Genomic DNA, 23,864 nt, shown 5'->3' with positions numbered 1-23,864 from the left:
AAGTTCACAAAAAACAGTGGCATTCAATCACAATAGATGAAAACAGCATAATCCCTTGGATCAGAAAAGGAAAAATTGGAGTATATTTTTAAATGTCAACACCAGCAATAAATTGTTACTAATTAATAATCAAATATAATTTTACTGTGCCATATATTTGCATTTTCCAAGAAAAGCTTAATAAATTATTATGTTCTCAATAGGCACTATTGGTATATGAGGTTACTGCAAAAATATTAAAGTATAAATTTTAAGAATGATAATTTAAAATATTTCTGCTTAAATTGTCATTGCATAAAAAACAATAATGCTACATTAATTTCTGGTAATCTGTACTGACATTTGGATTATGCAAAAATTAATTTTGATACAGGGTTTATAAATTTTTTTTTTTCACCTAAAATTGCAAATGACCTTTCAAAGACAAGTCTTATGCATGGAGGTCAAATGAAACAAACTGAAAAGGGGCAGATTTCTCTATGTCATGATCATAGCATAGAACTTGCATACAATGTCTTCAAAGCTTTCATATTTATAAAGATTGCTTTTCTATCACGAACATGTTTTATGCAGCTACAACCAAAAATATGGGTTAGAAAGCCCTACATGTTGTTAAAGGGCCTATGGGTGCCAAATTAAAATCAAGCTTCAGTAAGGAACACCAGCACTCAAAGGTGTGTCCTATTCCCTAAGCCAAACACAGGTTGAGATGTAATTGAGCTAAGAAATTTATCTTCTTACTTTCCAGTGTTTCTTAGGCAGGTCTTACAGGAAATACTAGCAACGCTCTATATGGGGTAAGGAAATCACCCCTCAAGGAATTATGAATGTTTCCATCAAGCACTCAATACCTCCACTGATAATGATATTTCCATCTATGCAGGAATAAGTCTTCTGAAATAAGGTTACCTAAAGCAAAAGCAGCAAACTCCATCTGAAAGGTATACCACTGAGGCAAGGCTTCACTAGATTTGAAAGAGTAGGGAATTAAGTGTAAGAGAACTTATATCTACCCTACACGTCGTTGTAAGACTGCGCCTATACCTGTTTGTCCTGGCACAGCCTGCCACCTGAAATGGCAGGTGAGCATTCTCCAGGAGCCAGGGCCATGTGTCTAAGAAGGCCATGCAAACTGTGTTTGCTTCCACAGTCCTTGTCTCTATGTGACCATTGCAGTGCAGAAAAGGTACAGAAGCAGAGAGAGTGTGCCAGGAAAGCACGCTAAGAAAATAAACCTATCTTCATGTGCTTCTTGAGAAAAAGGGGGGAAATTTGCTTTAAAATGGTAAGGGGCAAGGAAACAGGAGGTGAAAAAAAAAAAAAAGTGCCTTGTTAGTATTACCCAACCTGCAGAGAAATTGCTGCATTTAATGAGAAATCAGAATGTTCATTTAGTCTAGTGCCAGATCTTGTTTTCAAGGAGACATTTGTGCGCTTAGATTGTTAATTAGCTACAGCATCCATAACCATCCCCTGCATATAGGATAAGGGCAACAGTATAATTGAAGCACATGTAGAATTATAAAATTTAAAATGAGATTTTAGGGGAGGGAAAAACCTGTGAAATTAAGAGTCATATCCTTCTTTAGATTCATGTGAACAGAAAGTATCAACACAGATACCGGCCTTTATGAAAATAAAGCAGAAATGAAATCACATTCTTCTTCTCTTGTTTCTTGAAGTTGGATAACGAAACCATATCCCACTGACTTTTTAAAAATATTTTTCAGATATTAGTATTACAGTTAATGTGTCAGGAGGGGCAGGAAAGGCTGGAAAAAGCAGCCAACCAGGAACACATTTAATACCAGATCAATGGTTGTGCATATGGGTTACATTGTGAATTCATGAGGGGACAAATCATTAGGTTTCAAACTTTGGAGCTTTAGTTTTGGTGACAGAACACACAGACTACTACAGAAGAGTGCATATGCCCAGCTGTAGGTTTGGGCTTTATAAAGCTTAAACTGATTTGAACTAAGGTAACCAAAAAAGCCACAAGCAAAGTTACACTGAGGGTATCCAGTTCCTCTGTACTGATTGCATTGTGGTGCCTTGCATACCTTGTTGACTTTTTACAGGGGAAGTGAATAGAAGGCTATACCAATTTTTCACATTCTTTGTACATTGAACACATGACACTTTTTAACAGAGAAGAAAATACAAAACATATTTTGTAAGCTGAATTGTTACAGCTCATGTGCAAAATCAATAGAAGCATAATCAATAAACAAGGTACCCTTGTGCCTTGTCCAAGCAACAGCATTAAGATTTCATGTTTGCTCTTCAACTTCAGGTCTGGAAGTGTTTTTATCTCATTCATGTTTCAGGAGTCGACATGCAAGTCCTCAGGAACTAAGGATGCACTTCTGTATCATGTTTCAATAGATGTTGTGATGAGGAAAACATATTCTCTTGGTCCAAATGGCCACCAATTGCTTCACATGGCAAGGAACTAAACCACTCTGTTTACCTGTAAGTGAAAAGAAGGGGCAGAAAGACATGCCCTAGCATCTTGCCAGACTTTGGCGTGGCTAGCTAGAGTTGGCAGGATCCCAAGGAAGGTGTTTTCTTTGAACCAGCAGAAAGTGGAGGCAGGGAAGGTTTCTGAATGCTGTGGCTGTTCCAGTTTACCCATGGTGTTCTCTCCAAGTCACTGAGGGGATGAGTTGGACCATGCTTTCACTACCTCCTTGTGCATATCCTTTTTACAGTGTGAATCTAGAACAGGACGCCTGTTGGGTGCCAGGGGGCTCTTTTAGGCATGAATCGTGTTGCTGTTTTATTAAGGTAGCCAGACCAGTAGAGCCCTGCCAGATGTCTGCTAGGAACTCAACACAGAGGAGAAGGAGTTGAGGAGGTCCCTGGAATGCATGGAGGATGGCTTCTTGTCATGGCTGGGGAATGGGCCTGGGAGGGGAGGTGCCTCTCTTGACCTGGTGTTTACAAGCAGGAATGGGCTGCTGGGAGGTGTGGTGCTCGGAGACTGTGTGGGGTACATTGACCATGAAATAATGGAGTTTTCAGTGTTTGGTGAGTCAAGGAGGGGCATTAACAAAACTTTTATACTGGACTTCTAGAGGGTAGACTTCAGCTGGTTCAGGATGTTTATTCAGAGAACACCTTGGGAGATATGAGGGATCAAAACTAATTTGAGGAATCTGCACCACCAAACTAGCTGTGCTGTTGTGATTACTTTCAGTGAATTAATTTGTTTTGTTTCCAGTACTTTACTGTGCCTAGGTAGGCTCACTTCTTTTCTCTCATAATTTGGGTACCTTTTTTGAGGCCACTAAAAATCTTGTATTACTCATTTAGAATATATCTGATTGCCTTCCTCTCTTAAAGTAATTCTTCAAATATGGCATCACTTTTTTGCAGTTTTTGTTTCCTTTAGACTGGAACCAGCACTGTATGCATTTGTCCTCAATGAGATTTTAACAAAGCAAACAAGGATAGAAAAAAAATTTTGCAAAATTTGAATTCAAATGGCACAATACATTTGAGAAAAGTGAAAATTGGAAATTAGAATGGTCCTGTGTAGACCAGTTTGGAACCATTATACTCTAATTTTCCAAAACACTGGAAAAAGGAAATAAAGTCAATGAAAACAAGAAATGGATGACAGACTAATAGCATTTTCTGTTTTCCCTTGTAGAGTGGCCAGTTTGGAATAGCTTTCAGTTGTGGTCGGAAGGTAAAAATAAATATTGCCTGTAAAGGAAATTATGTTATGGAAAAAATGCATGGTTTTTTTTTTTGTTTGAATGAACAATTGAGTCTTCATCAGAAAATTCCTCTTCAAAAAAGTATTACTGTGACAATTCAGGAGACCACAAATGACAGTTCAGTGAAGCACAGACAGTGAATTAAGAGCTAATAGAGAGCTACCTCTAGGGTAATAATCTAGCAAGGAAACTGCGCATATCACATTCAAGTCAAATGACTGTATTGGTCACTCTCTCGTCTTTGGTGGCTGGTTAGCAGTGTCTAGCTAAAAGCTAAAAAGGGAGTAAGAAAATGAGCAAAATACAAGGGAAATAGACTATTTTCTCTTGGAGAATTACTTCTTCAGTTTTTAGAACTCTGTAAACTCTTGAGGGAGCGGAAATGGGAACAGAGAGAATGGGGAAGAGGAGATAAAAAAGGATAACAGAATACTTCCAGTCTAAATATATATTTTCCAGCTGTATAAAAAAAGTTAGACCTCCAATCTCCAATCGTCTTGGAAGCTACCTACCAATGACTTCATGTTTGAAGGCATTTGTTGTGGTAACTGAAGACAAAATTTTGCCTCGTGAAAAGCATGAGTATAATAATGCAACATTCTCACAATTCCATATATCCTGTTTTCAAAAGGCTATACCCTATATAATTCATCTTGACTCACAAAGCTACCTCAGTTATGTCCCTTTAGTAATGTGCTTTACAGAGTAGGCAGCTGAGGTTTGAAAGCAATACAGAAATGTGTCCTGACTTGGAGCATATTACTACATATCTATATGACATATATTACATTATCTATAGCTGTATTATATAGGTCATCAGCAGGAGTCTCTACTCCTCAGGCCCCTAAATATCATAAGCTGTAGGCTGTTTGGGGTCTAAAATTCCATGGTACTTTGTGGAAATTTGTGTCAGTTTAGTGCCTTTAAGCCCTATTCATCCATCCATGAATATCTGAAACAGTTAGGGCTTTTGGCTATCTTTTCTACAAACCTTCAAAAAAAAAGCTAGCCATCCAATCCCAGATAATATCTTTCTTCTGCCATCCTCTGGGACTATAACAACTCCAGAGTTGTTGTGCTATGTCACAATGTAAGATGTAACCAAAGTATGTATTCTATCACCATCTTCATAATCTGCTAAAACCAGGTGGGGCAGTGTTCTTTATCTCATCCATGACTCATTCCTGATAACTGTCTCCGGGGGCTGTCTTCTGCTAATGGGCCATCAAGTCTCACTGCATGACTGATAAAATTACATCATCACATTGTGAGATGCTCCACCCAGGGGGAGGAACCAAACATTCCTACCTGGATGTGGTCTGAGGCTTGGAACACCACAGAGGGCCTTATCCACTGCACCTTCAGAGAAGGACCACACCGTTCTACACGATCACTGCTTCAACGGAACCACATCTATCACTCCAACAGGACTGCAGCCACCATTTAATGAGATTGCTACCACCACCCTGACTAACAGGGTATCAGGTTATATCCTGACTTCCAGGACTGTTTCTGTACTATTGCATTTAATTTAATTTTCCTTTTAAATTGTAGCTCTGACTTGGAATCTCCCACCAGTTTGCCTTCAAACTGGTACACTTATTTACTGGAAGATGTCATTAAAAAAGAAATGGATGGAATTAACTAAACAACAATTAAACACCATATGAAATTTTATATTTATTATATACTTTATAGGATTTTTGTGAATAAGTCGCAGAATGTAAAGCTTTGAAAATCATAACTGGCCACAGCTGCAACACAATAATTACTGCCACTTTGATCTTGGTTTTAGGTGTCACAATGTAGATTGGTAAGTGGAACTGAAAGGTAGGTTAGGCAGTGTGCATTTCTTGTCAGCCCTTCAGAGAGCATGATCATTTTGAACCTCAGTTAGAAAACCAATGTCCATCAACAGGCAAAATTTTTTCGCCATTTTAGGGTTCTGAATTAATTTGTTTAGGGAAGGGGGTCCTATAAATGAGACAAACTGTTCTATAATCACAATGATAAACAATTGCCAAATTAGGAAAGCACATCAAGAAATGATGAGTACCAGCTAAGCACTTTCACAACAGCTTGCTCCCTCTCATCCCCCACACAAGAGAAAAACACAAATTGTGGACTGAAGTAAAGACAGGGAGTTCACTTACGGTTACTCTCATGAGCAAAACAGACTCATCTTGGGGAATTTAAGTGAATTTATTGTCAATTAATCAAGTATTCAAGTATTGAATCAGATATTTGGAAACAAAGAGTACAAATACTAAGGGAGACCACAGTGTTCCTTCCTCCCCAGGCTTGTCTCCACTCCAGACAGATCTCCTCCCACCTTTTTATCAGCACAGGTTACACTCAGTCCCTTCAGTGAGATAATGGGCAGCTCAGGGAAAGATCAGGACATAAGAGTTTCTCTCAGTTGCTCCTTTTTTCTCACTCTCCACAAAGGGCTGAAGCCCCTATTGGAATATCTGCTCTACTGATCTGCTGAGTAACTCCTTTTTATTCTCCTCTGACTTTGGTGTTCCTGCTTTTTTTTCTTCCTTGAATTCTTCATCCTCTCTCTGTTTTCTCTCTTCCCTCTTTACTCTGTGGCATTTTGTGACCATTCTTAAATGAGTTTTCCCACACTTGAAGGTGGCTGATGTGTTCATCTGTGTCCCTTGGTATGACTGTTGGATCCAGCTGTGTCTGGCACGGGGCAGCCCCTGGTCCGTCTTCACAGACACCACCTCTGTAGTTCCCACATTTTGCTTGCATCCAATCAAAGGGCTTTTGGAAGAGAAACCTTTCCAAAGAATTTCCTTTTAGTGAAAGACTGTATACTTTTAAAAACAAGTCCTGAGGGTGTCATGGGTTTGGCTTGTGATCAGTGGGTATATTGCAGTGACAGGTCTTGCAGAGTGCAGCACTGAGAGTCTTACAGCGTACTCACGTCCAGAGAAACAAAATATCACAAATGCACTAAGTGTGTTCTCACCATATCTTTGAAGAATATAATCATGACATCCTTTCAAATATTTAAACTGCTCTAGTTAGTGCATGCTAGAGTGTATGCATTCCCCCTCACTAGCTACACATTCCCTGAGTTAGGAAGTACCAGTATATCTGTTTTTGCATGTTCACACATCCTATTTGTGCAACAAAAACTTTGACAATTAAATAATTCATCTCAATGCTTGATTTATTCGCATCCAATTTTGTGGAGCACTTCAGACTTGTAACATTGCCTTTTATTTCACCCTTTTTGAGCAGAGATTGCAAGTTAAGATTTACAGTGCATCCTTGTTCCAAGAGGTTCTGTGCATTCCTGGTACCATGGGCTGTAACAAACATAGATGAAAGGAATTCTAAAATCATTTGTACTTCATGCTAGTTAAATGCTGAAATAAGTGATGATCCAGTAGGCACATGTATCTTAGTCAAGTGAAATACTACACTACACTACAGATGGCAAATATTTTGTAAAAGAAAATGTGTTATATTAACTCAAGTCCTGACAGCAGACCTTTTCCCTGCTATCATATTGTGCAGGACCATAAAAACCCTACAAAATTGGTCCTGAACTTAAAGTACCATCTACAGCCTACAGTAGATTCAGCAGTAGGAGAGAATTAATTCAATCAATTTCTCTGTAGAAATTATGACACTGCTACATGGGTCTAAAATATAAAAGCCTCTTTCAATATCACAGTCACAAACTATTGTGCCAAACTCCCTCACCCCTACACCCATAACACCAAATTGTTTTCAGAGGAACTGCCCATGTGTAAGTGAGAAAGTAATTTGGCTTGATATGTTGTCTCCAACTGAAGAACACAGAGGCAAAGGTCTTTTTCCCTCCTTCTTTTGAATCTTAAGATTGATACTTTAATTATGTGCAATGATGGCTCAAACACCAAACATGCTTTGAGGGAAGCAAGTTATAAGCACTGATTTTATTTGTCTCAATTGCTAAAAAGAAAGAGAAGGAGTATAAAAGTGGTTGGTTGTCTGTTTTGCAGGCAAATGGTGAAGAATATGGATAAAGTAGAATTCTAGACATTAACCAAGTGAAACTGGGATACATTTTGTTCATTATATGTTGATCTCACTAAGTTTGACAGATCTAGTACTGCTAATTTCAAGCTATTATACCTTTTTTTGCATTATGATAACTTTAAAAACCCAGCATACATCTAGGTGTTGGAAATTTCTCTTTACTTGATAGCGGACCAATTCTGGGAGGAAGATACATGCCCAATGTTTCCCTTAACATCTTTTGTTTATTAAGCTGCAACTTCAAAAAGTATCGAGCTGGTTTTAAATCAATCACCTCTTTTTTCACACATTCACTTTTATGTACCTGCTTGGAGCACAAATTAGGATGACAAAATGAATTATCATTGAATCACAGAATAGTTTGGACTAGAAAGGACTTAAAAGGCCTTTAAAGGTTTCCAGGGATGGGCCACCCCTCTGGGCAACTGTTTCAGCGTTTCACCACCCTCATCATAAAAAATTTCCTCTTTATGTCCAGTCTGAGTCCACATCCTTCAGTTTGAAACCATTGCCCCTCGTCTGATCACACAGGCCCTACTAATATTGGATAGTCCAAAGAGCACAGCTGTGCTGGAGCACCAACAGTTTCTAGATAGAGTTTGGGAAGTCCCTCAGAGGATCCTTTGTAGATATTGCTCACATTTCTGGGCCCCATAATTTAAAAAGGATGTTGGGGTATGTGAACATGCCCCAAGGAGGGCACTAAGCTGGGGAAGAGGCTGGCAGACACATCCATTGAGGAGGGGCTGAAGGCACTGGGTTTGTCTTGTCCAGCTGAGGAACTTTATACAATTCTGTGTCTAGGTGAAAGTGAAGGAACTGGGAGATAAGTCTGGAAATGTTTACATTACTACATAGAAGCTGCTAGTGATATAGAAACACTCAAACCTGTGAGTCTGAGGAAACTTCATGTGAGAAAAATAAGATCTTTTCATTTCTTGAGTTCAGTGACTCAGAACAGGCAGAAGTGAACTGAGGGAGATAAGGAGATCTTTTGCTAAAGGAAATGCTGAAGTGTTTTTTCTGTTCTTTTCCCAACTGAGAGTTCACTATCAAAAAAAATTTCATAGATTATCTGAGATAAGAAGTATGCTAGGAAAATAAAAAGAGGGGAGAATTTTTTCTGAAAAAAAAAAAAAAGGAAAGCCTACAACTGAGAAAAAACAATGAAATCTCATTCTCACACAAGAAAAAAAAGAAAAAAAAAAGCACCACAAAAATTCTAAGCTACTTTTATTTGTGATGAGCTAAAAAACATTACAGTAAAGTAGTAACAGGTTCTGGAACTAAACTAAAACTTCCTAATGATAATAGTGTGGTAAAACTACAAGAAGTAAATGATATTGCCACACAGTTATGGGACTGTGTTTACCTTTCAGTGCTCTCTAATCTGAAGGAAAAATGTATCACTTTGCCACTTTACATAAGAATTTTCAGATATGATCTTTCACTTCTTCTAATTGTGAGGCGGCCTTATTTTTTGACATCAGTGCAACTCAAAAATAACTCCAGTGAATAGAGTTGCCCTACCATCAAATCAGCCAAATTTTAGAATCCAGCCCCATTTCATTAGACAGAATGATAGCAATAAATTAAGAGAAGAATGTGGAAAACAGAAGTATAATTTTTTTTGTGTATTTGAAAGCATTGTATTAATTCCCACAATAATTTTTGGTGCCCCCACTAGAATTAATTTTTCAGTACAAAAACTACACACCATACTGTGAAAATAGATCTACTATATCAATACTTCTTGCCTTTAAATAAGCCAATACAAGTGGATAATTACTAAGTCTCCAATAAATTTGGTAAACTGTCGGGTATTTTAGTTTACAAGGGACTGTATGACTAAAGACACAGGAAATTCTACCACTGAGACCAATAATCAGGCTTTGTCTTACTGTGAATTTACTTAGAGCCCTGGCAATTATTTTTTCTTTTCTTTTCTGTTTACATCCTTAATTGAGTACAAAATGCCTCTACATTTAATGTGAAGTAAAATTTATATCTTCTTAATGATATTTCTTACATACACAGAGATAGTAAAAGGCTCAGCTGCCTCCTCTACTTTCCCTTTATGTTCACAGGCTCTTGCTGTCCTGCAGAGTTTTGTTTGCCTCAAAGTACCAATTCCATTGAAGGTCAAAGATACTGTATTTGCACAGACAGTGATCCTAAAACTTCAAATAACCAAAACTGTTCAAAAGGCAGAAAAGATCAGTTATAAAAAATACCCCTGAATTAACCACTGCCTGAAACTCCTTATTCTGTTTCAAAATTCCAGAGTTTCATGTGCACCAAAGCTACTTCCTTTATGCTTTGTCCTGCTCTCTGTCATTATATCTACTAGATAAAGGGTGTTTCTGACTTGGGACAGATACACCTCCCTGAAGTTGGTGTACTTTAGTAGTGCTTAAGCTCTTGATTCTCAACTATAAACTTTTTGTTCTTCTCCAGCGGTAGACTCTTAAATCCCTGCCTTTATCCATGCTCCCTCTTATAAGAACTTGCTGCTTAGCTGAGGCTTGGATAAGCACATCTAGCTTGGATCATCAGTGTAGGAATGACTTTGATGTGGCATGTTCCCCCTGGAATATTATCCATGAAAACAAACCAGGCTGGATTTTTTGGTGCTTACCTTATAGGGTAAATAAAATAGAAAGTCACATTAATCTGAGGCAGTACTGAATTTGTTTATTTATTTTTTATAATCTTAAATCTTAAAAGTGATATGATATTTTGCTCCCCTGAAGGGAGCAAAAGAGACTAACTAACCCTCTGTAACTGTGCATCTGCTCTGCTTATTGTTAGAAGATTTTTTAGCCTTAAAGCAGGTCCTGCATTTTGACAGGCTCATGCAATTGCTGTGGGACCTAGAGTCAGGAGAATATTTTCAATATAATAGAGATTGCACCAGTAAAAATGGGAGACACTTGCATCTATAAATACTTCTCATTTTTAGTATAGAGTAAAAAGCATGTAAAAAAGCATGTGCATGGCTGTGGTGTTACAGGTACCCAAGTTAGTTTATAGGCAGAAAAAGCAACGGCTCCAAATTTAGTAGCGTAAAGGGCAACTGTCATAAAATAAACCATCAAAATTTCAGCAATAGCTCTTAAAATGGTTCTCAAAGTTCTAGCTCCAGTTCATGAAGTCATTAAAGGAGAGAAAAAATGCAGAAAAGCAGACTGGGGACTGTGAGGCAATGACATTGAAGAAGTCTGCCTACAGTAGATCTTTCAATGTATACAAGGGAAGCCTAAAACCAGACCCTTAGAGGTATGGTGACTACAGTGAGATGTGTCTGCAAAGCAGACAGAAAGGACAAAAGATGTTCAGACCTCACAAAATAAGAATTAATTACTGAAGGAACAATTTGACTTTGCCAGCATTTTTGCCATGTATGGTCCTTGTGGTAACAAGTTATCAAAAATAATTTCCCCAACCTGTATAGAATTTTTTTTCTCATTTATTTATTATTAGGACCACAGATAAAAAATATTTCTTTTTTCTGTTCTTCTCAATGGATTTCTAAGTGCAAAATAATACATCAAGTCTTTCAGGTAATGTGGTGTCAATCTCAGGAGCATTTTATGTTCTGTAAACAAAAATGAGGCTTCCAAATGAAACCTCCTGCCTAAGTAGCACACTAGGTTTTTTACCTTTACTTCTCTCCTGCAAGTACAGTATCTCTCTTTAGGGTATTGCAGGGCAAGCAGCAAAGTTTGAAAATCTGAAGTAAGTTGCATTCAGGAGAGATGTAAATACACAGTTCTTAATTCATCATGTCTTCTTTATTTATCATTCCTTCTGATGGGTGATTTTTTTCCTGCAGTCTATATTTTTTTATACCATAGTGTATTGATGACCCTGTTTACTTAAAAACTGAAAGAACTTCAGCTTCTACTGTGAAAAACACCCAAAGGAAATTGTTACCTTGGATGCTTAAATCTCTACCTATCTCTCCATAAAAAGCGGACTGATGTTCAGAAATCTGAATCAGCTGCAATTTTCAACCAAGCCAACACCTTTGATTAAGGGGCATCCACTGAAATGCACACAGCATGGGCTAAGTAATGGTCCTGTCACAAAGGAAAATACCTACCTGTCATGGGAACGGAGATGATTCCTCATGCACTCAGTTGAGAAATGAGTCGTGAGGTTTGGAATCACTGCTAGCTGGATGTGCTTGGACTTCTGCCCATCAGTGAGTAGATGCCTGCCTCTACACACCCTGTCATTTGAAGATCTGTGACAGTGTTATTTGTAAAAAAGCAAAACATCTGCATACAGAAAATATTTTTCAAGCTTTAGAGCTTTTAACGACTTTGCATATAGAAGCAAAGAAGACACAAGAAGTAGAGAATTTTCTCAGTTCTTGGTTGCACCAAACACAAGTAACTGAAAGAAAGGGAGAGAAAAAGGGAAGACTTTTGTATAACCTCATTAATTATTCATTTAATAATTTAACATATCAGATGGCAAGCTAGCTACATATGTGTCAAAAGCAGTGAATTTTTAGACACAAAAAAAGGATGAATAATACATATTTATAATAATATTGTCTCCCTACTCCCTGCTGTATGCCCTTATGCTTCCTACTGATAATTGTCCTTTTACAAGATGCAGCTCAAGACATGTGCTGGGTTTCTGGAGTATAGATTGTCCCTCCCAATTTCTTTCTTTGCTTTTAAATACTTTGTAACATGATGCTATGTTTCCAGATTATGCCTGAATTTTTTTAAATGAACCCTTAATAAGTGACTGTAATTGGCAAGAGAAACTTCTTAAGGAGAAGCTACCATGTTTCCTGTTTCAGAAATAAAACTAAATTCCATATTTTTCTCCCAAGACTTTATTCTTTCCATAGTAAGCTGTTAACAAACAGATTCTGCTTTCTTGATATCCATGAGCTATAAGAGAAATTGTTTTCTGATAGTTACCTTCTCACTTTATAAAGTTTCTTTTCAAGCCTTTATGCTCAGAACTGAAAGATTTTAAAGGTCTGTTCTCCTGATTATTTCTTCTGCCTCCCTTCCAATCAAACTGTCTGAGCTGGCCAGCACCAAAATGGAAATCATAGATGTGAAGATGAAGATCAAGCTATGAAAATAGTGTCAATCATATTCTAGGTTTCAGTTACTGTCACCTAGACAAGCCAATCTAGATCTGTGTCTTCCTTTCATTAAAATAAAATATATTATGAATTGCTTTATATAACTCAGTGAGAGTCTACTGGCATAAAACTAATGAGTACATAATGAATTTAAATCCACTTAAATAATAAAATAAATTTAAGTATGGAAGAACAATTTTCTTTTTTCCATGCAACATAGCAAAACCGAAATGTCTCCTGCAATGCTACCTGGATGAACTACAGGATTACAAACCCCAGTTCTTTACCACTGGTGAGTGAAATCTTGCATTTTAAGGTGGGAATATATTGCTGACTTTCTTAATAATTAAGGAGTCATAATTTTTCTGTAGCTCTAAGAAAGCACAATGTAATTATAAAGAAATAAGCAATTTAGCTTAGATTTTTCAAAGATGGGATTAACATATTACTTCCTCTTCTGCTCACTACGATTTGAGCCTGCTACCTAGTTTATTTGTATTAGCAGATGATCCTTGGAAGGAATGCAAATGAGCCTCATTAACTCCAGGAGGCTGATTCTCTGGCCTGTGTGTTTAACTGTCACAGAAACATTAAGAGCAAGGCTGTTATTGCTGTTAATTAGGTGAGGACTTGAAGCAAGTCACAGTTGATGGAGATATCTCTTAACAGGACTGATGTTAGGCACATTCTGTATCCTCTGCTTTAAGTTAATGCTGAAACACTCTTAGAGAGTCACTACTTTTTACTTTGCTACAAGGACTACTGCAGATGTTTTAAAATTGTATTCAAGCATTTGCAGTCTTTTGTTTTTCCAAAAAGATTTTGAGCTGTAAGTGTCTTAGCGAGGTTGTGAAAGCATAGATGATGTATAGACAAAGCTTGATTCGAATCTCAGTGAAGAACACTTCTATCTTCACTCTGCCTACTATTTTTTATATAAATCCTTTGAAACATAACCTCCTTCCCTCACATGGCAAAATTATGGCAATCCTTTCTTTGTTAAGCTCTGTTTTTTCCATGTCTCAGAGAAGGGAGATAATCAAAGTATAAGCTTTTGAATAAATAGTTCACACTTTCTGTGGAGAAACCAGACGTGTGTCTATAGCTATATTCTTCAACATTTTTCCAGTATTGAACACTCTATAGACTTGAATTTTCCTTGCAGTGTTAAAAACTATTAGCTGTGTCCTGGCAGGGATCTTCATGCAGGTATCACCACTAAGAACAGCAAACTAATTTTTTCTTTCTTGCACTGTACCATGGCAGAGAACAATTTAAAAGAGGAGTCACCTAAATTCGATGTAGGTAATGGTGGTAAGAATGAAGCAAAAAAAGTAATTGAGAAGAGGTGCCATATACAGGGAACCAGAGTGTCAAGATATCTCTACTGGAAAAATGATGGAAAGCAGCAAATGATCAAGAGGCTTAAGGGAATTTGTGACCAAACAAGAAGCTGAAGAAAAGGATGGACAGAAGAATGAAACTCAGAGCTGATGGAAAGGTAGGGGCCAGACACAATGATTGAAAAATTGAGACCTTGTTAACAAAGAGAATAGGAGAGTTTGTTTAACCCTAATGAACAGGAAATGATGTAGGGCCAATCTGATTTTACATTAGGGCATTGTATAGGGTTTCAAAACATGATTTAGGTCTTTGAGGACCTAAGCTAAAATCTTAAGTTTACTATAGTTGCTTTGGTCTTTCAAATACTGCTGTAAAGCAAGTTCTGAAGATCCAACTTACTTCACACTCAAGCTTTGGCTGTAAAGACATACCTGAACAGCAAGTCAGACCTGGGATGTCGGGTAGAAGAAGTCTTAACCTGGAATGGACCCATGATGGTCACTCAGTTCAATTCCCTGTTCCTCACAGGACTACCTAGCTTTAAACCATACGAGTAAGAGCATCATCCAGATGGTCCTTGTACTCTGACAGGTTTGTTGCCATGACCACTGCCCTGGGAAGCTGTTCCAAGTGACCAGGGACCTTCTCAGTAAAAAACATTTTCCTGAAGGCCAAACTGAACTTCCACTGATGAAGCTTCCTTCCATCTCCTTGTGTCCTATCACTGGTCACCAGAGAGAGGAGATCAACACCTTTCCTTCTGCTGCCCCCCTTGAGAAAGTTCTAGTCAGTCACCTGCCACCTTAATTAATAGCTTAAATGCCCATTTTGTGCTGTATTCTACAAGCATAGCATTAGATGCTACTTTTACCAGCAAAAAATTTGGTGTATTAATTGATTATATTTGATCAGATTTGGGTAAAACTCAGCAGTTTTTCATAAAATCTACACTTGTGTGTTGTTTAACTAGAAGTGCACAGAATAAAGGAGCATCGTTAACAGAAGATCTTTGAATCAGTAAAATTCTAGGATCCTATCCTTGCACATGTCAGAGAAACCCAATGTGATTAGCAGCTAGTAGGTAATCAGTAACTTTACTCAGGTGGCCACTAAGCATACAATCTTTATTTTCTGGGAATTTGGCTTGCAATTCCCATATCTTATTTGCAGAAGAACTGAGCACACACAGCATGAAAGTAGAATTATTTTTGAACATGTAAAATACAACATAAGGTTAGGCAATTAGAAAAAGAGAGTTGTTTTACATTGATTTGCAATTATAATAGATAATAGTGATTACTAATAGATGATAGTGATAATACATAAAGAGGATTTTTTTTAACCTGAGTTTCTACATGCTTTTATTTCTCACTTTATCATAAAGGGATGCTGTACAAATTCATTTATGAGTGTTAGTGAAGCATTAATATATTACAGAGATGAGCTCTATGAAAAAGTCTATGAAAAAATTAAGTATTCTGTTTTCCAAGCACAGTTTGAATAGTGTGCAGTAAATAAACTACGGGATCATAAAACAAATGGAATAAAGCAAAATATTGAATTGCTGCTGACTAAGTAAGTGGCTTACATTCTGTACCTCAAATGAAGAAGAAGTCCTGTGGAAAAATAGAATGAGATCATATAATTAAATGCTGTACCATAATGGATCCTCACTAGCATGTGAATTACATTTCACTAGTAACATTAAATCTAGCCTTTGCAAACATTTCAGTGCCTGACTCTGCAATTTAGTGCTATTGTTTTTATGTGAGAGCTTTGATATACAATTATTATATAGAATCCGTTTATGGTCAGTGGCCAGAAGTTATGCAGGACTATATGTGTTAAGAAGTATGATTCATCAAGTCCTAGGAAACAAGGTATATTCCTATAAAGAGGTGCCATATTGTCAACAAAATGCCAGTGGGTGGGATGTGATGATAATGTAAATGATGTGATTGAAATATAAAGCTATGCATAGGTGGAAATTTAAAGTATCCTTTCACAAAATACAAACTTCTGCACTTAGGGATTTCTCAACTTAAATTTTGTGTTGGCAAGACTTTTTCAAACACTACCCACAGACTCTGAAATACAGAACTTCAACATACCCTTGAAAATGAAATATAATCTCTGAAGTCACTTCAGTATTTTCAGTATCTTCACTGGACAAACCATGCAATACTTCTGGTATGCATTTTATGGAAGAACAGAGGGAAACATGGGAAAGTCTTACCATCAGAGCTGGAAGTGCCAATAGGGGATCACTCCTGTATTTACCCTGCTATTACTATTCCCGCTCTCAGAACTGACTTATGCAAGACATAAATCTGATCTATTGTGCTTGAAATCCAAGAGCAGAAGTATTCCAGTGAAATATTTTAGCCTCAGGTGTGTGGATCTTAGCATTATGCTTTTCTTTTTCAAAAGTAAGAGATCAGTTCCAGTGATTTAATTTCAGTATGGGAGTAATTCTTACAGATCATCAATTGCAATCTACAATAAGTAAGCAAGAAAAATGGAGCTGCAACTTCCAGGACTGCAGTATGTGATTAGGAGACAAACTCAGCCCTGTGTAAGAAGAAGAACATACAGGTCCTAGCCGTGGGGGAGCACTAGATTAAAATATGCGACTCAGGTCACCAGATCATTTATGCATAGGAAGGTATACTCTGCAGAAGGAAGCACTTCTTTATTCTCCAGATGCTGGGATGGTGCAGACATCCTCTCCATATGGACTCTGGGGCAGGAAATAGGCTTGCATTCACCACTTCAAAGCTCTTCAGGGTGACTCAGTTACTTTTTGTCAAAACTGAGCAGATGGAGGAGACTCCTCTTTTCAATCAACCTTCCTTTCCAAACAAAAGTGACCTAACTCATAGCTGTTTTCAATATGCTGATGTCCAGTTGTACTTAGAGAGCTGTTTATCTGAGCTCTTACGGATTTCCACTGGGCATCTACTTTTTACTTTCATCACATTCAAATTTCCTTTCTCTTAATGCCATTTTCAAGCTTTCTGACCATGGATATTTAACTCTGCTTGCCCTCATCTACTTCCCACTGTTGAGATGCCATGCCCAAGGGCAGGGGGGGAGGTAGGGATGCTTTTTACATGGTTTATTAGATGGTCTGTTGTGTTCTGACAAGTATAATGTTGTATTCCATTAAACCAGTAGTTAGAGAGTTGCTTCAGTCAGGGATTTTTTTTTCTTAATTAGTTTATTAGGAAATTTCATCCTCTAAGGTCAAGTGCTTTGTAGTTTATGTATTTAAAGTCTTTAGATATAAAGTTTATATGTAAAGATTCTATAATTTTTAATATATAATATTTAGATATTGGATTTACATTAAATGTTTGGTTATATGACATTAAAATGCATGTTTCAAAATTTCTTGCTCAGTAGAATTGAAATGACAGTAAAGAATAGCAAAGATGATGAAAAAAAAGACCCAAATCTTTGAACAAATGATATCTGGGAAAATGTAACAAAAAAATTGATAGTTCTTGGTTTTTAAATAACATGAAAACAAAACAGATTTAAAAAAGAGCAGTTAATATTGCCAAATGGGTAGCTAAATACAGCTCAATGATAACTGATTAGTCATACCAAATAACTTATTACAATAGTAGCATATTTGAAGAGTGAAGACATTTAAAGAACAAGGAAAAACACTAAAAAAACACAGTTCTCTTGGAATCTATTGATTCATTCTGTGTCAATCAGAGTGGAAGTTGGTTTTTTAAAAGCTTTAGTACAAAGAACACATTCACAGGTTTTGTTTGCATTGAAATTGTAAGTATTATCTATCATTCTAATAAAATACATTAAAACACTAACTTTTCCCAAAAAACATTGACAATCAAAGACTGAATAGTTTGATATTTAACTCCTGAACTTCCATCTATCCTTAGGGCATGAAAGCTCTCTGGCCTCTTCTTTTTAAATCAAAGCACTGGATCAAGTTGGCAACAGTGGCAAAATCAAATGCCTAAAACATCTGCATCTGTGAAGAAATAAATTGCACCTTCCACTGCCTGTAGTTCAAAGAGCAGACAGAACCAGAGGAGCTGTAAACATTGTTTGGAGAAAAGCAGGATCAAGTGGGATGGGAAGGCACCAAGCATGAATCAGACACCAGGAAAAGGCAAGGGCTGATAATTTGAAGTTTTTGAATCATCTTCTTTCCTTTGTCACTGGAAATTGTTATATTTTGTTTTAAAGGGGAAATGTCACTGAGCAGAAGAATAGTAGAATAATTTACTGTCTCTCTTTACTTCATTTTGTCTCATATCCCCTTAAAAAACTAATTTTGTTTCTATTGCAGACTCCAGACTTGTTTGATCATTACAGAGTTCTTTTGTCATCAGCAAAGGAATAAATTTCTGACAGGATACAGCAATGACATGCTGTCCTGTTGCAGTTGACCAATGAATATAGGTTCTTAACATGGACTTTTTGCCACACAACTGTCTGAATTATCCTCTGAAGTTGGGGTTAAGTGCTTCTGATTTAAATAAAGAGTACATATCTGCAAAATTCCATATAAAATGTAATTCAGCATCGCAAACAAACAAACAAACAAAATTCATTATATATTGTAAAAAGCAATAGCTGCCTTTATGCAATGTAGCACATACACAGGGATGTCTGCAGAGCTGTCTTCTCTGACCATGCAAGCACTGTCAGCTCTGTCTATGGTCATTTTGAGGTTCCAGAAAATCTTTTCAGATTTTAGTGGTTTACCTTTCAGGAAATGTACAACTTCACTAGAAAGAGTACAACATATCTCTGAACACTCTAAGAACATAAACAGCAGATAATATCAAGTGGATATTGAAAGAATTTGAGCTAGTTTTAGTCTTAAATGCTAAACTCGAATCTGCTTTTTACCTTCTGCTTTTAGAACAACTGAGCTGAGTGATGTTGTATCACAACTGTTATGGCAATTGATATGACCAACATTCACTACTGGGGCAATAATCAGGTATTTTATAAAGATGAAGTACTCTCATTCAGTGTTTGATCTTTCTCAAATAGCACCTTTATCTCATGTTACTTTGTAAATGTATGCTCCATTAATATATCCCTGGTTGCTCCTCAAGAAAGAAGAAAAACAAGCTGAAATCTTACAATGTTGATGTATAGTATTAGAAGTGGTAGAAGAAGTCCCATGACCTCTCTGATGGTGTTGAATGCTACCTGCTATCATACACTCTTTGTTACAGCTCTCATTCAAACAAAGCCATAAGCCTGTAAGCAACAGAATTTCAGAACTGCAATATTGAATGGAAAATGTTGCTTATCTGTATGATTAGAACAGTTTGCTCTTTTTCCAGAAATTTCACATCCTATTTACTAAACTTTCAATTTTACAAATATCTGTCAAACACTAGCACAAAACATGTAAAAAGCACAATATGAAACACTACATAGCACAAATGTTACCAAAAAAAAAGCTTAAGTACATCCCAGGAAAATTCACCCAATCCAGGCTTTTAGTTATTTCACTCAGGAAACAGACTAAGTAAGTGGATGGGTTTTATATTAGCTCTCAACAGTCACACCTTCTGTCAGACCAAAGGGAGAAAAGAATTATATTGTCCTCTGCTTTCTATCAACAATACTTGGTTTTAAGATGCACACTTTTAGAAGTTGTACCTAAGAGCCCTGTGCTTAATCACAGACTTAATACTGGATGCCTAGAAAGGAAAAAGTACCTTAAGAATTCCCTTTCCAAATTAAAGGATCTATTATAAATGCAAAACAATACCTTGATCATGCTATGAACAGAAACCAAGGTTGGTAAGTTATGTCAGTAAAACAGAAATTACAGAAAATGAAGTTATGCAAAGATCTATAAATCTCAGATCTTCTTCATAACTCATATATCAAAATAAATAAGCTTCATCACTTTTTTTTTGTCTATGATTCCAAACAAATCTGGAGGTACCATGAATTGAATTGTCATTTCCTATTTCCATCACTTGTCGTGTCTTAACTCTAAATTATTCCCTTCATGTTTGAAGCCTGCACCATAAGAGAAATTTCTTTTGATCATCTTTCTGCTCTGCTACAAATTTTGAAAGCTTCCATTAGATCATGTCAAAATTGCTTTATTTTCTAGATGAATTTATGTAAGAGGCAGAAAACTGTATGAATTCTGATATAAAATAAAGATACTAAACCAATCCTTTAGGATTCCTCAAGTAAAACAAAAAGTGACAGGTGTCACACGTCTGTCTGGTTACTGTAAACTGTGAAAGTCTCATCCTTGCCTTCAGTTAAAAAAAAAAAAATCACACTGAACGTTCTTTGCTACTAATCTGTCAAGTGTCAACACATGGATTCCACTGGGCAAGACCAATGCTGTCAATTTTAACTACAGTAATTTGTCATATTCCTTCCATGAACTATATGATGGGGAAAAAAGGAGTAATTTTTTTTAATGTTAAACCCTTTCCTGGATTGTATCTAGACTAGTAGAGTGTGAAATCTCTCATTGCTGTGGTCAATATGCTTGTAGCATCAGTGATATAGCAGAATTTGACAGTTTTGTTTGTATTCATGGCTCTGACCTTTAGCTATGCACATCATCAATTTCTGATCCAAATCCTTGGCTCCTTAGCTGTATCCTTGCCAACATAATTTATGCCAAGGGATTGTCTTGTCTTCTACGCTTCAGCATTAACAAAAAATAAAATGGGGAGAAAAAAAGAAAGAAATGAAGAAAAACCCCAACTAAAATGCAACACTTGTTGCTGAAACACTGGTAGCACTTTTAGTTGAGTGAGTGATGGCTTGTGACAGTAGATAGAAATGTCTCACCTGCGTGTATGGCATTCTTGTCCAAATAGGTGTGCACAACATATGATTTATTTCTGTGGCTGTGGGACATTGTGATGCATAAACAATGAGTTTTGTTTCTTATCATAACCCTTGACTGGATGAAATCCTCTGAACTGCTGCCCCTTTTGCCAATGTGTCTTGCCACTGCAATGCATTTCTTCATTTTGGTGAATGCAGGATAATGTTGATCACCACAAGAAAGCTTCAATGGTGTCCAAGAAACCTCTTAATTGTGACAAACTTTTTGCAAGGAGTAAAACAGGGCAAGGTAAATCATCCCTTTTTATTTTTTTCTTGTTTAGCACAATATTCAACTTGTTGTTGATACTGCTGTGTAGTCAGCTATGAAGGAATATGAATTACTTCATCTCCAGTAGAGATGCAGCTCCCTTTCCCTAGAAAACAGGAACCTGGTATTCACATGTGCCTTGCATTTAGACCTCAGAAGAATACCTACAAAGGCTGTATCAAGTGGAAGTGGATATAATCCATAACTTTATGAATACTGGCTAAGTGAATATCTTCCTGTAATCTTCATTACCACAGAACCTTCTCCACGTACCCATCTCATCTAATGCCCTGCTCTGGGGTCAAGACTTAAAAATGGGAGCATTAGCTAATTGAAGTATTACCTCCTCAGAGGGATTATCATAAACTGTTAATAATGGTCTTGCCTTATTCTTATGTCTCATAGATCTAGTCAGTGTCAGCCATGTTAATTTTTCTTTTTTTACTTTCACTTACCATGTACAGTGTCTGAATACAATTTCCTGTTTTATACGTTTAATACTTTCCTTCATATTTTCTTTTTCTTTCTGAATTAGTCCTGAATCTTAGTGTCTGGGATATTTCACAGGCTATGAGTTTCAAGATTAATAGTGCAACCCACTTTAATCTTATATTTCCTAGGAAACTGCCTCTGTATATAAAATACTACTTTTTATTCTATTTATTAGATTGTATATTGTAGGAGATTCATCAGGAAATAGAAAAAGGATGATTACAAATTACTTTCCAAGTTAGTTGCTAAACAATACCAAGACAAAGAACTTTTACTCTTTTCTTCACAATTATCCAATTTTTTTTTTTTTTTTTTGTATTCTCACTATATATATATCTACTGATATAGTTTAGCTTGGAAATAATTAACTTTCTATTCCAGGGAATAAAAACTGTGGTAAGTTTAAATAGTTATATATATTGTTTTATAATCCAGTGTGATAATTAAGCTTAACCTGGTGACATTTCACTCCCTGTTTCTCTCTGTAGCACTTGTTGCTGATCTTGCAGTCATGTGGGAAACTGCTTCCATGGAAACACCCTCTGCTCTGTCTGCTTTCAATTTAATGCAGTTTTCATAACAAATTTTTTCCTCCATTTGTATGAAGAATTTACCATGCTTTGGATATTCTTTGTTTCCCACCCTTGGTAATATTCATGGTCTTCCATGAATATTACCCACCCCGTTCACAAATACTGGGTGTGTTACACCTTTCCACACCAATTTATGTGATTCCTTCGGGGCTGATGATTTGACTTTGCTGTCAGTTCAGGTCAAAGACACCAAGTGTCTACTTGATCTCCTGCAGTACACACTGTGCAGCTCATCCAGGTCTGCTTAAACTTCCTCAGGATTCACCACTACATGGATCCACAGCAAGATAGAGTGTTTGCACTTTGGTTAAATGCAGCATTTGAAGTACGGGAAAGGAAACAATGATTAAAAACTTTAGGATTTAGAGTGAGACAAAAAATAAAAAATGTTGCTTTTCAAGAACCAAATTTTTGAAAGATCCAGTGGTTTTCTAGGGGAGTCTGTGATTCACTGCAGTCTCCAATTTTGTTTATATCTGGAGGAAAATTAAAATATGTCACATGCAGAGAGCAACTAGACTAAGAGGATATAAACGTGTGGGTTTTTTAATCTGTTCCATTTTTTTCTTGGTAAAGTCAACACCAGACTTTGGTGTAAACAAGGCTTTCTTAAGAGATTTGCTTTTTAAAAACGGCATTAGATTAAAAAAAAAAGCAGACAGCAAACTAAAACTCGCAACATTTTTTTAATAAAGCAACCACGGTATTCACAACATTAATAGTAAAAGTAATATTGAGGTCCTTTTTTTCCTTTGAATAAATGATATAAATGTTGTACACACAATAGAAAACATATATATCACAGAAATATTTAATTATATGAGTGAAAAGGAATTTTTTATGATCGCCTAGTCCAACTCCCTTGCTGCATACTAAAATTGTCATTCAAATTGTGAAGTAAAAGAGTCAAAAGTTAGAAAATGGCACAACCAAGTTTGCTCTTGCAGCAGTTCTACCTGCATGTGAAAAAGCTGGCAGCTACTAATTAACATTCAGTAGAAGATGAGCATTCCCATTGAGCTAATTTAACAATACCAAAGATTGAATTATTTTTTTCAAAATAGCTGATTAGCACCAGTAGAGTGCTCTTTAAGGCAGGTAAGTCTTGAGGAAGTGCTTTCCAATACATATCAGCACTTTTAAACATGGATTCATGACCCATTTCTTATAGTTTTGTGTTATGAAGCATGGACTTTGTAGGGATTTATCATGTACGCCTTAAATGCCTGAGCAATCTTTACCCTTGTAACCAACATTCATTCTCTCCTCATTGCTACTGGAGATTTCATGTAAAGTACAGCAGCTTATTCTCTCACATTGTCTCTCTTTTTCTGACATTTAAGTAACAGTGTCTTCTCCACTCTCTAAATCCATCAGCTATTTGGAGTTCTAGTTAGCCATGCACATGTAAG

This window comes from Haemorhous mexicanus, chromosome 1, assembly GCF_027477595.1.
Source record: "Haemorhous mexicanus isolate bHaeMex1 chromosome 1, bHaeMex1.pri, whole genome shotgun sequence".
NCBI lineage: Eukaryota > Metazoa > Chordata > Aves > Passeriformes > Fringillidae > Haemorhous > Haemorhous mexicanus.
The sequence above is the reverse complement of the archived record's forward strand: the minus strand, read 5'-3'. Positions refer to the sequence as shown.